The sequence below is a fragment of the Nannospalax galili genome, unplaced genomic scaffold, assembly GCF_000622305.1.
Source record: "Nannospalax galili isolate Female #2095 unplaced genomic scaffold, S.galili_v1.0 scaffold514, whole genome shotgun sequence".
NCBI lineage: Eukaryota > Metazoa > Chordata > Mammalia > Rodentia > Spalacidae > Nannospalax > Nannospalax galili.
Genome location: NW_008336076.1, coordinates 3,537,881 through 3,552,909, shown reverse-complemented (window position 1 = coordinate 3,552,909; position 15,029 = coordinate 3,537,881).

Here is a 15,029-nt window from a genome sequence, read left to right as displayed (position 1 = left end):
TGTAAGTGTGATAGCCAAAGAGTCTGACATTAAGAACACACATGCAAACGTGCTAAATTCTTATTTAATTAAAAAGGATCATGATAGCAATATTTTTCCTGAAAGAAAATCATTAGGCAAAATGTGTTTTTTCATGTATTTCATCTTTCTTTTTCTCTAAGGTAGATTTTGCAAAAGAAATAATTGTTTTCAATAATATATAAGAAAATTCCCTTTCATATATTGTTATTAAGATATAGACAACATAAGTCTTTTTAACTTTTTGAACCTTTAAGATAATTTTGGAATTATAATTTCCTCCTTGTAATACCTTGAAACAAATGAATTGCATATTTCAGCTTTGTAATTGAAAGAGAAAAGTAGGCCATTATAAATTATATGCAAAAAGGCAAATAACTCAATTGATGACCATTTAATAGAAGTGAGCACTGTGATTACCGTGAGCCAATTTCCTTACCGGCAGCATAGTTCAAAACTAACAGAATAAATCAAGTTGTTGTCCCCATAATTTTGCAACAAAGAAAGAAAACTTGCATGAGGTCACCAGGCATAAATCTGTATTGTCCTTTACAGTCAGGAATGTGGTTCTGAAGGAGGGACATGTGTTTGTATGTAAGCACATATGAAGCTACAAGGCATTAAAGTAAACTGATATTAATACATTGAAAATAGGTTGAAAAGGGAAAACAAAAACAATGATAGTTTCTTTGTGTATTAGTTACTTTTATGTAGCTGTGACAGAAGAACTTTAGGGCAATAATTTAAGGGAGGGATGATCTATCAGGCTTTACAGTTTCAGACGGTACAGCCATTGTCCCTTGTCCCAAAAATGTGGGCAGAACACGGTGGCAGAAGGAGCTGGTGGAGGAGGAGGGTCTTCCTTCCTTGCCTTACAGGAAGCAGAGAATTTCAGCTGGAGGGCCTGTGGACCAGGTCTAACCTTCAGATGCACACCCCTGGTCACTCACTTCCTCTAGCTAGGTCCACCTTGGTAAGTTTCCAACACTTACTGACTTAGCGACACCAGCTTGGGAGCAAGCATTCAACCCATGAAGCTTAGGGCCCATTTCATTCTATGTGAAGTACACACAGTTAACACTGGTCACTATCTGTTTTCTTCAATATTGGCTCTAGATATGTAATTCAACACTTTATACTGATTATCAACTATTTAAAACAATCAGTCTGACTCTATTTCTCATAGGACCTAAAGTATCCCTGGTTTATGTTTACTGTTTCATATGATATTTAAAACATAGTGAAATTATTCATTTTCTAAAGAATTCTAATTTGCCCATTGTCATAATGAAAGTACATTACATAAAAGCTCTATGTATTAAAGACCTGGTGTAAGGCAGTACATGAGACGTCTGAGAGCCTGAGTTTTAGGTTTGGACTATTAGAATCCTCAGCACATAGTTGGCAAAACTAAAGTTTAAAGATATAGAGTAGCTCTCTGAATATAACATATTTATGCTCAGAGAACCAGGATTTAGATTGCTGTCAGTAGGAACAAAAATCCAGACTCATAATCATCAAATTACATTCCTAGAGTTCTGAAAGTCAAGGGAATTCATGCCATATTATGCAGAACCATAAGCAAATGATCACAAATACATTCGAGGTATACCCTAACACCATAAACACAAGGTTCAGAAATTAGTATTGAAAAACTTATCTTAAGTGGAAAAATTTACACAAATGAAAATATACACCAAAATGAAGTAAAATATTACAACCAGCTAACTGTCACGGTCTGTAAGTTTCATATTCAAGTTTTCTCCCTGGGACTCCTCAGAAGCACAACCCAGAAAAAAAAAGAATAAGTGGCTCCAGTTATGCCTTCAGTGTCCCGAGAGTCCAAGTAAAGAACGTCCCAAATTGGGCTTTCAGATCTGTCTCTGCATCCGGATTTATGGGTTGGCACCTATGCATTTGTAAGACGGTGGTCTCTTTAGAAAGACTTAGAAAAGGAGAGTTTGAAAGATGGCTTTTTTTATTAGTGCAGATGTGTATGGCATAACCTGATTTTTTTTTTCAGTACAGATGTCAGTTATAGTATACCTATCACGCTCCACAGATTGTGTCATTGGTCAAGCAGGAGAGAAACCCCAATATAATGATTAATAATCAATGTGTCTGGCCTTTAAGTCCACCCAGAGGAGAAATGAAATGCTGATATAGAATCACTCCCTGAAGGAAGAAAAACACTGAGGGTGGAAAAAGAGGGCACGATGAGACTCCCTTGGAGGAATATAAATAGTGGAGCTGTCTAGTCTTGGGTTCTGCTTGGTTTGGTATAAAATCTTGTAAGTGAATGATACATGAAGTTTGTATCATAGTTTCTTTTTGTAATAAAACCACTAATATAAATAATATAAGTAAAATGTAAGGATATCAGTTTAATACTTGTTCCTTCTTATCTGACAGCTGCTGCCTTGCCCCTCTGTCTTCTCTCAACGGAGAATTGCAGCTTGAAGGAGATAAAGAGAGACTTTGCCATTGAGGCTACTGCTAATTCCCCAGACAGGGAATTATTAGAGTTTATTTCCATGTTGGAGCCTAGTTAAGCTATCTCTGAAAAGCTGATGTTTGCATTCATTGTCGCCTAACTCCCTTCTTTTCTACACTGTTGGCTCCCCTCTTTCCCTCTTTATTCTTTTGAGTTGGCTACATTTGTCCCCTAAGAGAAAATCTGGCAGAGATATTTGAAACTCAGGTACACGTTCCCACTGATTATTTTATGCTAATGAATGAACTATCTAGCAATATAATATTTCACTTTCTATGCCCTCCTGGTGGTAGCAAAGATAAATTCTAGAGTATCTTTAATTAACTAAAGGGAGTAGAAGAAATCTCTGTGGGTTAATAATATTTATGGCCCTAAAATGAACAAAATAACAGATGAAGGTGGGAGGGGGCACCTAAATGGTTGACACATCTTAGAGAGCTAATTAAAACAAAATTCATGCTTATTTTGGCCTTTTCATCTGCATGCAGTATTGATGCCAGGAAACAATGAAAGGAACTTTTTAAGTGTTCTCATTCTTGTCCTAGCCTATGTGATCTAAATAGTCCACCTTATAGTCCTTCTTCCCGTCACCACCCACATACCTTTATACATAACCATTAAGTTTTTCTCAAATGTTTTCTCATAAAACTCCAAACTTTTCTCAGACTTATGATGACAAACTTCTTCATGCATGGGTCCTTTTATCTGTTTGATTTGAGGACTGAAATTAACTTCTTGAAATGAAGCTGTGTGCTTACCAACAGCTGGATTATTTCATTTTGGAGCATTGAAGGAGAGTATCATTGAAGATTCTTAAAAAAAAAAAAAAAAAAAAAAAAAAAAAAAAAAAAAACAACACCACGCAGAGAATTTTTTACTCAGAGGTAGGATGATCTTAAGACTAGCCTAAATTGTATAGCAAAAAAAAAAAAAAAAAAAAAAAAAAAAAGTCAAAGCACTCCGTAGAAGGTATTTGGTCCTAGTTACTTCCCTTGAAGTCATAATAAATGTGAAGTTTTCATCATCTGAATGGTTATCAGAAATAAACCTTGCAAAAGTTGGTCACAATGTGTGGCAAGCAAGTCCTCAGATATATGAACCCACATAAAAGAAGAAATGGGGTGCTGTCAATGACGCAGTCTGAACTGTCCATGCTTTCTGTTTACATATCTGCCTTGATCCCAAAAACAAATATAGCACATCCATTCTTCCTGATTTTTAACTAAATAGGGAAACAGAAAGTGACAGATCCAAATCTAACCAATGTAAGTCTGGGGTGAGGCATGCATCCCTTAGTGGATTTGTAAATTAATTTGCATTCTCTCTTTTAGCAGGAAAGTCATAATGGAATAAATACATATATAATATTATTGACAACTTAAAGTATTATCCAAGCCTAGTACCAAAAGTGAAACTTGGAGCTTTGTACTGGGAAGTTAGTATGCCTTGTCCCCAAAATACTTTAAAAGGTTCACTGTCTGTTATAGCTTAAAAATCCCACAATAATTGGCTTCTCCTCAAGAATAACTAAGAACACCTAGACCTTTTTCTAAGCTTCCTATTATAGTTGACCTCACTGTGATAGAATCTTTCTTTTTTTCTTTTTGGTATTTTTTAATTGCATTTTTGTAGCTTTCATATAGAACATCTCAATCAGTATTAATCATCTCTATACCCCCGTCCCTACTGACACACTCCCATAGCCCCCACTGGAATTCATACATTCTGTCATTTGTGTTAAGGCCTACTGTGTCAAGTTAGTGTCCCCAGATGTTCCTCAGTGCAAGTTTATCTACTGAGGTCACCATGATTCTGTCTTGGCCAAATCTGGTGTTAGACCCAGGCCCTATCGCACAGGATGGAGCCTCATCAAGACTCCCAAAATGTGAACCTGGTAGAATTCCTTGATCCTGACAGCTCCCAATGAAAGAGTTGAACCTGAAGTAGAATTGGTCCTGTGTTTTATAATAAGCATACCTGTCCTCTCCTTCCTAGAATCACATGCACTTCAGCACTTCATTGACTCTAGAAAAACTATGTTTATGTGATTTGTGCAAAAAGATATTCAGCTAAGAGGGAATATGGAGGCCTTAAAAGATTTCAGACTCCCCTTGGCAGCTATTGTGCCCTGGCTAGATGATATCTCAACCTGAAGTAAGGGTATCCTTTTATAATACAACCATTAAGAATGAGTGCCTTTGCGTAATTAATCCTTGTAGAGACAACATTTAACTAGCTCACAACAAGAGGAGACGGATGCTGGTAATGCACATGTTAGGAACCCAGGCTGAATCACTTTTCACTACTTTCATGCATCTTTGAATCTGTGAATTTTTCAGTTCACCATTTAAATTCCCCAGAGCTAAGTTCACATACATGTGGCTCTATTTGGAAACAAAGTCTGAACGAAAGTATTTATGATCAAGAGAGTAATCATAAGAAGAATTTTGACATTTTTAAGGAATTTGACACAAGTCCAAAACACCTAGAAATATGATAATTTTACATACTGGGAAGGTTGGTGAGGAAGGCCCCTTTCTCTTTAGTGCTACGGAGCGTCCTAAGGAAAGAGCAGGTGCTATCAACTGCTCTCCAAATATGAAGGTGCAATTCATCCTTTCATTAACTTCAATTTGGACCTGTGTTCTTAAAAGTTTTTGTTGTGCAACAGTATTAGTAAAAGACAAAAACATGAGTTAGTCAACATCTAATCATATAGAAAATAACTTTTAAAAGAGTTCTGTTCACATCCTGATCATTTACAACCATTATAACTTTAACCAAGTGACCTCATTCACTTAAATAATATAGGATTATTCTGAAAAATAAATGAAACACTGTGTGGCAAACCCTAAGAAAATGGTAAGAAAATAGCAGAAATGCAAATAGGATATATGGACCTAAAAGAAAAATTCATAGTTACTATGGATCCAGTACTGCAAATATTTCTAATAATAAAAAACATTAAAAACATTCATCAGACAACAAACTGTTTAAAAACTACAATTAGTAATTCAATAGTCCTTATTTTTCAGTTCTGTTCTTGATTTCATATGTAGAATCATCAGGATGATTCTTAGGCAGGTTTGCGATATCAGCAATGATTACCACATGGAAATGCTTCTTCAGCATTAAGATTCCTTTTTGACATCTGTCCTCACAGGACATGTTCTTTCACTGAACTGCTCATTTTAATTGAGAATTGCAAAACTACACAGGGGACTTGCCATGCTGAGATCAAAATGACTGAAGTTTCCATAGACGTCTTTTTGTTTGTTGAGTTGAGGGTAGCATGTTCCAGCTTAATTCGATAGATGAAACAGTTCTGTTTCTTAACTACAGAAATTAGATGAAATAGCATTTGTTTTTCACAGGCAAAGTCTAAATAATTTTACTTCCAATTTTTATCTTTCACTTAAATAATCACAGAAACTTTCATCAATACAGTATGTCATTTATTGATGTTGTCAGTATTATTTTTTAAACTGCTTCTATTAACTTCAGATAAACACACTCCCACTCATTTCCTATGGAGGTCTTCATATCCTAAAAATTTCCATGGTCCCATTGCCAAATTTTAACTGTGAAAAAAAACTGCTCCAATTAAGCAGAGCAGAAAGTCAATGAAATGTGTAAAGAGAAAGGTTAATGGTGTAACAAGATCAGTTTATATCAAAATACTTAAGCTCAGACAGGGAACTAACACCTACATATAAAGAATAAAACATAAACATTTGTATCTTGAGACTAATCTGGCACAAAGCATGAGGTTTCCCAAAAATAAGATAGCAAATCAAACATTTTTAAAATTACTAGGTATTAAGACCTGAGAATTTCAGACATTTTCAAGAACCATAACAATATGGGCTGTAGATATTGTGTGTTCCAGAGTTATTCTTCTTAAAGGTAAAGAAAAGGCTAAGAGTCTTGCCCTAGATCAAAAAAGTTGAGAGCCACAGGCAAGAGACCCTAGTACTATTGGAAGCTTTTCCCCAAATCTGTGAAGTGGCTTTAGACTGGGATTCTTCTTGAAGAAAGCAAATAAAAGATCATCATGAAGGAAGTTGAAGAACTGTGGGTGCAGGCACATCAAAAGGTAAGGAGGAGCAAATGTCTATCCCCAAACTCCTTTCTCACTCATCTTTATTCCTTCCTCCAGCCTTTGCATTTGTGCTTTCTTAAAAAAACCTTCTCATAACTTTGGAAGAATCCCCACTCATTAATTTCCTCATTTGTCAAAAGGCTCATGACTTTTAAAATCATTTTCAATGTGTTATCTTTTATTGAGCACCTACTAATATAATAAAGATGCCTGATATTTATGGGGAAAGCAAGCTATACTCTCAAGTGAAGACAACAGACTGATGGCTGGATAGCTCTGTCTCATCACCACTCCCCTCAGAGAGCCACACCTGTGACACAGCAGTAATCCTTTTGGGATACAGTTATAAAGAGCATGGAGTGTTAAGTGAGGCTCCAGAGTTTGAATCCTGATTCCATTTCTTTTTTTATTATTATTTACACTTTATTATATATGTATAAGTATTTTACCTACATGTACGTATGTGCACCCATGTCGTGCAATGCCTGTGGAAGCCAGAAGAGGGCTTTGGCTTCCCTGGACTTGGAATTACATTTGGTTGTTCGCCACCATGTGGGTGCTGGAAACCTAACCCCAGTCCTCTGCAAGAGCAACCATTGCTCTGAACCACTGAGTGAGCTCTCCAGATTCCTGATTCTCTATCTTAATAGTATTGCCACTCTTTGCTTTGGAAATGGGGATAGTAATACTAATAAGTCCCATTGCTATGAAAGTTAGCTGCCATAAAACTCTGGCCACCCTGCTGCTATGCTCTCAGTCACTGAGAAATTGAACTATTATCCCTGCTTATAATTATTTCTTCAACAAAATTCTACCTCTAGACAGAGAGTTCACTGAAACCAGGAACCATTTCTGAGTCATCTTTCTGTGTGAGGACCCAGAATGTGACACCACTCAAAGGAAATTTCAACATTTAATGTCAGCCTTGTGGCAGATGTGTTCATCAAGCTTATTTCATCTTCCTGGGCTTCAGCAAAAGCACAGTGTTCGGCCCCTTGCACAGCATGGAGCCATGTGACTAGTTCTTGCCAATGAAACATAAGCTGAAGCGACTGTCACTTCCCAGCTAAAGCAAAGAAGAATGGGTGTGCCTCACAATTTCTTTCTGATTTGCTGGTTAGATATTAGAGTCCATGCATTGAAAATAATTGGCCATTTTTCAGCTTGGCTGTGTAAATAACTCAGTGAACCAAGGAAGCTCTATAGCATACACTGTGGGGAGATGCTTTGACATGTTAAGATGCCTACAGTTTTTCAGTTTTTTAAACAAGTAACCCACTCCAGTTTGTAAAGTTCCTGCCAGCTACGTTTGACATGTAAAAGAAAGCCACTGAGCAAGGGTTAAACCAGGGGTCGTGGTGGATGCCTACAGATCCATGCACTTAGGAATTTGAGGCAAGAGGATCTCAAGTTCCAGGGCAATTTGGGCGACATAGTGAGATTCCGTCTTATAGTGAGAGGGGGAGGAAATAAGAAAGGAGAGAGATCTTTGTTTCAGTCATTCCAGATGCATTCCCTCCACAAACTACTTTTTTCTTCACAGAATAACAAGTGAAAGTACTTTAAACCCCTTAATACATTTCACAGATTAAATGGCCACAGAAATTATCATTTGAATGAAGGTTTTGAAAGAGGGTTTTTAAACTATTAGGTTATAGAATAAACTTGGTTTATTTTCCTTATAATCATAGCATTTTTATATGTTGAATAAATATTTAGTAAACAATACATCAAGCTAAAATCTTAAACCACAATTTTCCCATGTCTGCCTTATCTGAACCTTAAAGTAGACATTGTATTCTTAAAACATAAATTGTATTATGATAGCTTCTCTATACAAGAATTTTTAATTAATAATTGATGTGCTAGCATTCACTACTCTTTATCTCCTTCTTAAACATGTCACATCATAGGGGAAAAAACATAAAGCAAACAAATGAAAAGTAAATAAGAAATTGTGATTCAGTATTTCAGAGTTGAACCCTGTCTCCACCACTTCCTGTCTTGTTTGTCTAGCACTGAGCAAGTTTGATAGCCTCAGTTTCCTTGTCTACAAATATAGAAAAGTCTCATAAAGTTTTTAAGATATTAAAATGGGCTAAGACTTTGAATGTTCTTAGAACAGCTTCTTACTATATAAACAAAATACTAATTATTATTAAGAAGATACAACACTATATAATTAAATTTTATACAATACTTTTTGCCCAACGGATGATAAAACAAGATCTAGATTTGCCCACAGGACCTCATCAGACCAGGCAGGAACTGGGAAAATATGAGTTTCAGTAGGTGCTCAAGTTATGAATACAATACTTGGAATTTTAAAGAGACAGCTTATACTATGCTTTAAATTTATTCTTTCCAAGTAAGCTTCATACCAGAACCCCTTTTCATAAAATGTTTATTAAGTTAGTTTAAAAAAAAGAAAAACACTACATATTCAGCATTTTACCTAAAGGGAAAAAAAAGAATTCTCATCTTCAGAGATATTAAAATGTTTAGTATCAAAATTTGTGTTTTAGACAGTAAAAGTAAATATCAATTAGTCATATCCGAAATGTGCATCTTACTAATGCTTATTAATCTTGCTAAGTGTACTTGTTAGATATGCAAATATGGAACAAACTATATAATACTTTTCTTCATAAAAATTATATTCAATAGCAAGATTTTAGGGCTCTGTTCACACTGAGATTAAATATGCAAAAGAAGAGCTTTCCCCATATTTTATTCCTTTAGAATATTTTAATAAAAGATTAACTTCTGCTGTGAGCACTTTCACATTTTTTAACTTCCAATATCTTTGTCTGATTTTACCTTCCTACATCTGGTTCTCTAACCTTGAATCAGAGCGTTCTCTTGCTGTTTCTTCCACCTTTCAAATACTTGTGGACAATGATGGAGGGAGGGAGAAAGCCAGCAAACACAGTTTCAAGACCTCTTTGCCCCACCAGCACGCAACTCATTTAACAGTATACAAATGATTTAACAGTAATCCCAGCTGAGTTCCCAGAGGAAATCATTTCCATTCCCACCCCTGCTTGTAGATGGAGGTCATGTTTCTTTCTCTCCTTAGTCACTGCTCAGCCAAACTCTTCATATTTACATAATTCTCCCAGTAGTGTTGGGTAAACTTTTTTAAATCAGAGCAGTTTGTAAAGTTGCAGATCCAAGAAGCGATGCATGCCGGAAGTGCAGAGATCCTGGGCCAGGGCACGCATGATGAATTTGTATTTTCTTCTTGCTAGATATTCTCTTCTCACCTCTCCAGAGCCAGCCTTTGTTATTAGAGGCTCCTTTCTATGACCTTAATGTCCTATTCCATTTATGGTTTGATGCAACAAAGCAGTAATGTATCTGAGGGCAGAAGAATTGAGATTGGGGGTATTTAGTCCCCTTTTATGTCCCTTCTGTACCTCAGATTGGCAAATGACTATTTTCTTATACTTGAGTAAGAATTTTACCTCAGTTTATGCATGGGCATTCTCTACATCTGCAAAGATCCCCTCCAGATGTACAAAGTTTTTTCTCCTCTCTGTAGGACAGCAGTTGTAACCTTCTCTCCCACTGTTTCTTGTCCAAAGGTGATTTCTCACACTTCCTTAACTTCCTTGAAACTTACTCACATATGGTACAAAGCTCCTTTCTTCTTCTCTTCTGTTGCTTCTTAGAGAGTGTTTCTACTTTTTCACTCTCCCGATTTTTGATGCGCCAAATCTGATTTCACACATATCCATTGACTTCAAGTAAATGAAAATGAGTAGAAACTACTGGGCACTAGAGATAGTATCCAAACAACCAAAGAGAATGGGACTTTTCCATTTTCAAAGTTCAGTGTTTGGCATACTGGGAATCCAGGAATAATTACATTTTTTTAGACAAGTCTAATCAGAGGAATAAAACAGAGTGATTGGAAGTCTATTATCTCCAAATCTTCTCAAAGAGTTTATATATTTTCTATCATGTCTTGAGATTCTTCAGCAGCCCTCCCACATGTCAGCACTGCATCCATTTGAAAGGACCAACACATGACACGATGGAATAAATCCTGCTCTACAAACCAAAAGCCCTGATTCCAGCACTAACACTTGTCCTTGCACTAAGTTAGATGACCTGGAGCAAATCATTTTATTTTTTGATCTTTACGTTTTTCTAGTTTGGAAAGCACAGTTCTGCCATATCCTAATGTCAGCAGTCTTGTCTGCACAGTCCTCCTAGAGAGTCAAAATCCTTTGGTGAAGCATTTCTCTCACATACATACCAAGTGCTAAGGCCCACCTTGTCATGGGCCTTGTCATGTGGCCCATATGCCCTTCCATATTGTGTGGAGTTTTAGTCAACAAAGGGATGGAGGACCTGTCCTACAAAATGTGCAATGTTATCAACTCGGCTTGTGCAGGGAGTGATCAGACTCCTCTGTCTTCACGATGGCATACCCAATGAGGTGCTGTTTTAAGGATTCTTTCCTGGACTGGGAAGGGTGGCCCATCAGTGAATGAACACCATCTGAAGCCTGCATTCGAGAGGAAGCTGCAGTTCTCATCTAATCTCACTCAATCCTTTCCTCATGAGTCATGCATTTTGACATCCCTGTGTTTTATAACACACTCTTCCCTTTCTTCAGAAGGTCTGCAGTCCTTGTCAAACTCATCCTTTAATTCTATATCATATTAAACTATAATTCCTCTGGAAACATTTGTCTGTACTCCTGCTCCCTCACTGGTCCTCTCATCTCTGCTAACATTCCATCACAATGTGCTATTCATATCCAAATACTAGAACACTTCTCCCAAGCCCTTACTAACTCTTGAGCTCTTTTGTCTCACTTTAAGTCAACAATATGTACCCCACCACAATGCAAATGATAACCATGCCATTGATTATAACAAATTTAAAAACTACCAAAGGTAGGATTATAAAATGCACTTGTTTGGTTTGTTTTTGGTTTTGTTTTTAATCCAGTGACTATTTTAGTGTAGCTCAATCCTGGAATCAGAGATGTAACTGACCAGACCATAGGCAACATGACAAGAAAATAAGAACTACAAGTGTAAGATGCCCTAAAATGCTCAGTGGCAAAAGGCAAATATTCTATCACTGAAACAAATTTGTCCCATAATTTGACACTGAGCTAAGAACAGGAAAAGAGGAAAGTCATGAAATGCATTAAGAAAATGGTGGCATTACAGAAGCTATGGCAATAATGCGTTTGCTGCTGTTGTTGTGCTCCCAAACTCTCTCACAAGTTCCACATAATGGACTAATATGGAATGGAAACTAAGTCTATGGACAGCGCTGTAAATTTTCCACTAAACTTGAAGTATGCTCCAGCTATACCACTGTAACAAACTTATTAAGGGCTTGCACGTTCTTTAAAACTCATTTTATTTTTAATTATCTGTATATGTGGGGTTAGGGGTATGTGCATGTGTGAGTGCATGTGCAGTTAGAGTCCTGCAGAGGGTGCAGTTACAGGTGGTTGTGAGCTACCTCACATGGGTATTGGAAACTAAACTCAGGTTCTCTGGAAACAGAAAGAACTCTTTCCTGCTGAGTCATCTCACCAGCCCAACTTACATATTCTTAAACCTAGTAATAAAAGTATTATTATGACGCAGTTACTTTTCTTCTTTTTAAGGATCACATTCTCCAGCTTTGGAAACATTCTCATGAGTACTTACGGATGACTAACTATACTTCAGTGTAACAAACACTGTAAGACAGGTGTGAAGAACCAGACACCGTAGAAGTGATAAAATTACAAAGATGGCAGAACAGTCATCATGAAATTTTTAAGGGAATGGTAAATTTAGAGCTGGCTATGGAGGAATAAATACACATATTTACACAGAGAAAGAAACACAAGCCAGATCTGCTAGGCACAGGAGAAACCAGATGTAGACCATACCCTATAAAGTATGGATACACAGGGCTAGGGATAACTTTTAGAAGAGAGATGTTGGAGGGATGTTGGTAAGGTCTGTGTGTTATCTAAGACTCATTGGCAAAGGTTGCTCTCTGTCACAGGCATTTGATAATCAAATATGCAAAGCGCTCTCCCACAAGATAATAATAAATGATTTTTCTTGTTTCTATTTTACTTGTGATTCCTCTGACAATAATCACTTCTTTCTACTATTCTCTCATTTTCTAGTCTTAATCACCATCTTTCTCTTTGTCCATGTGTCTCTCTCCATAATCTAATTCAGTACCTAGGTTTTTTATATATAAGTTAAGCTTTTAGAATCAAATTATCACTGTATGTGTGTCCTCTAACCCCCAGTGGCACTGCTTTTTGTTTTGGGGAATAGATCTAAATCATTTAATGATAGTTATTAGCTTGAAAGGTCTTCAAATGTCATCAAGTATAATAATGAATGTCCTAGGGAAATCCTAAAACCTAAGTGCAGAATTTTCTATGTGGTTGAATATTCTGTGCCAAGGTAAAAAAGAATTTCAGACTTAGAATTCATACACATTGAAACTTTTCAATAATGAATATGTTGATTTTTTTAAAAAATCAAAGTAAATTTGTAATTGCATTTCCATGCTTCTTGAACTTTTTTCTCCATTCTGTTATGTCTAATAACTATATTTTTACTTTCTTAAATTGTATTACTGTTACTGTAATTATATATTTAGGAAAGTGAACACAATCCTTTTTCTTAGGACAGTCTTCCTATTGCAATTGCCATGATGAGAAATATTGACTGGTAATGTCTTTTGATTTTTTTTAATTATTTATTGAATAACCACATGATTAGAAGAAGCATTTCATTACAGCATTAACATATTCAATAACAATTTCCAGAGCTACGATGCATTGCTTTCAAAATTGGCTGTAAATTTTTAGGTTCACAGTTGAATTAATACAGTTATACAATATTGAACTCATTATAAGCCCTATAAGACATAAAATTGAATGAGGTTTTAGTCTTTAAAACTCCATTTCATTTTAAAATATACTGTTTCCTATAGAAAGACTCATTTTTAATGCACATGCATCTCTACTCTCTATGTATCTGATTATTATTAGTCACAGTCGATTACTTTAGGAGATCCTTAGCACCTGAGCGTGGATATAAAAATATCTTGTAGATTTCAACGGTAATGTGTTTCACCTCTGCTAATTAACATGAAGCAAATTTTTATGCTTCTTTCTCCACTATAACTCATTTTTTAAAATTTGTTGATTTGTATTTCATACAGAACATCCCACACAGTCTTATTCATCTGTATACCCACATCCCAAGTGTCACCCTCCCATAACCCCCCTCCCTACTGGAGCCCATATACTCTTGTCATCCCTGTTACTGTCCACTGTGTTGTCAGTGCTCCCAGTCATTCCCCAGTGCTTGTTCATCCTCTGAGTCTAGTCAGCCTATCTAGAGTCCTTGTTTAAGGAAGATCAGCTCTTCCTCATCTAGCAGTTGCCAATATTCCTTTAGATAAGATTGGGGTCTGCTGTTCATTTTCCCAGTTCTATGCTGGGTTACTGTCTGGAAGTCTCTTGGGCCACCCTGGCCAACAACTCAAAAGAAGGTATCTCCTGTCTGGCATTATTTCTTGTTGTGCAGCCTTTAGCTATACACATGGACTCTTAAAGAATTATGTTGATCCCTTTAATCTTTAGTTATACTTTCCTTGTGGGTATTTAAGACCATACAGTTGGCCCAGATAAACCAATTTATTTTTACTCTTAAGGTATTTGAGGATCTGTTCCTCAGGGGTCACATGGGCTTGGGAGGAGCCCCTGGCTCCTTTCTTTTACTAGTTCCATCTATGTGAAGATAAGTCAAAGGTCCTGCTCAACCATGGCTGGCTTCACTTGGAAGCACGGACGATATATTTCCTCTGTGTTGACCCTCCTTTTTGTAGACTGGACAATCGTTAAAGTCCATCTCATGGGGTCTCCTCAGCCTCCTTGGTCAAGAGGACAGGTGACACCACAGTTACAGGACATTTTGAGAGATGCTCATAGTCCTCTGGAGCTTAGTCAACCTTGGAGGGCAAGGAGCAAAAACTGCCCTTTATATCCCTCTGACCAAATTATTATAAGCCTCAAAGTATGGCTGTTAGAGATCCAAGAGGTTAGTTCCACCAGTCTGGTACTTTTAATTTTGAAAGTTTGTTGTTTTTTTTTTTTTGTTTGTTTTCAGGAATGATTTTAAAGCACCAGAAGAAACTAAGCTTGTATTTGGCTCAGTTTTTTGCTTTATATTTTATTTTAATGTATTACTGCATAACTTGAGATGGCAAACTAAAAATTGTTAGAGCAATTTCAGGGGCAATACATGCATAAACCAATCTAGTTTCGCCACCCCTATTAGCTTTTCTGCTTCTCATGAAAAAATTATTCCTGTCAATATTTTAATTTCAACTAGATAGGGTGGAAGGAGTGAGTGGCATCTA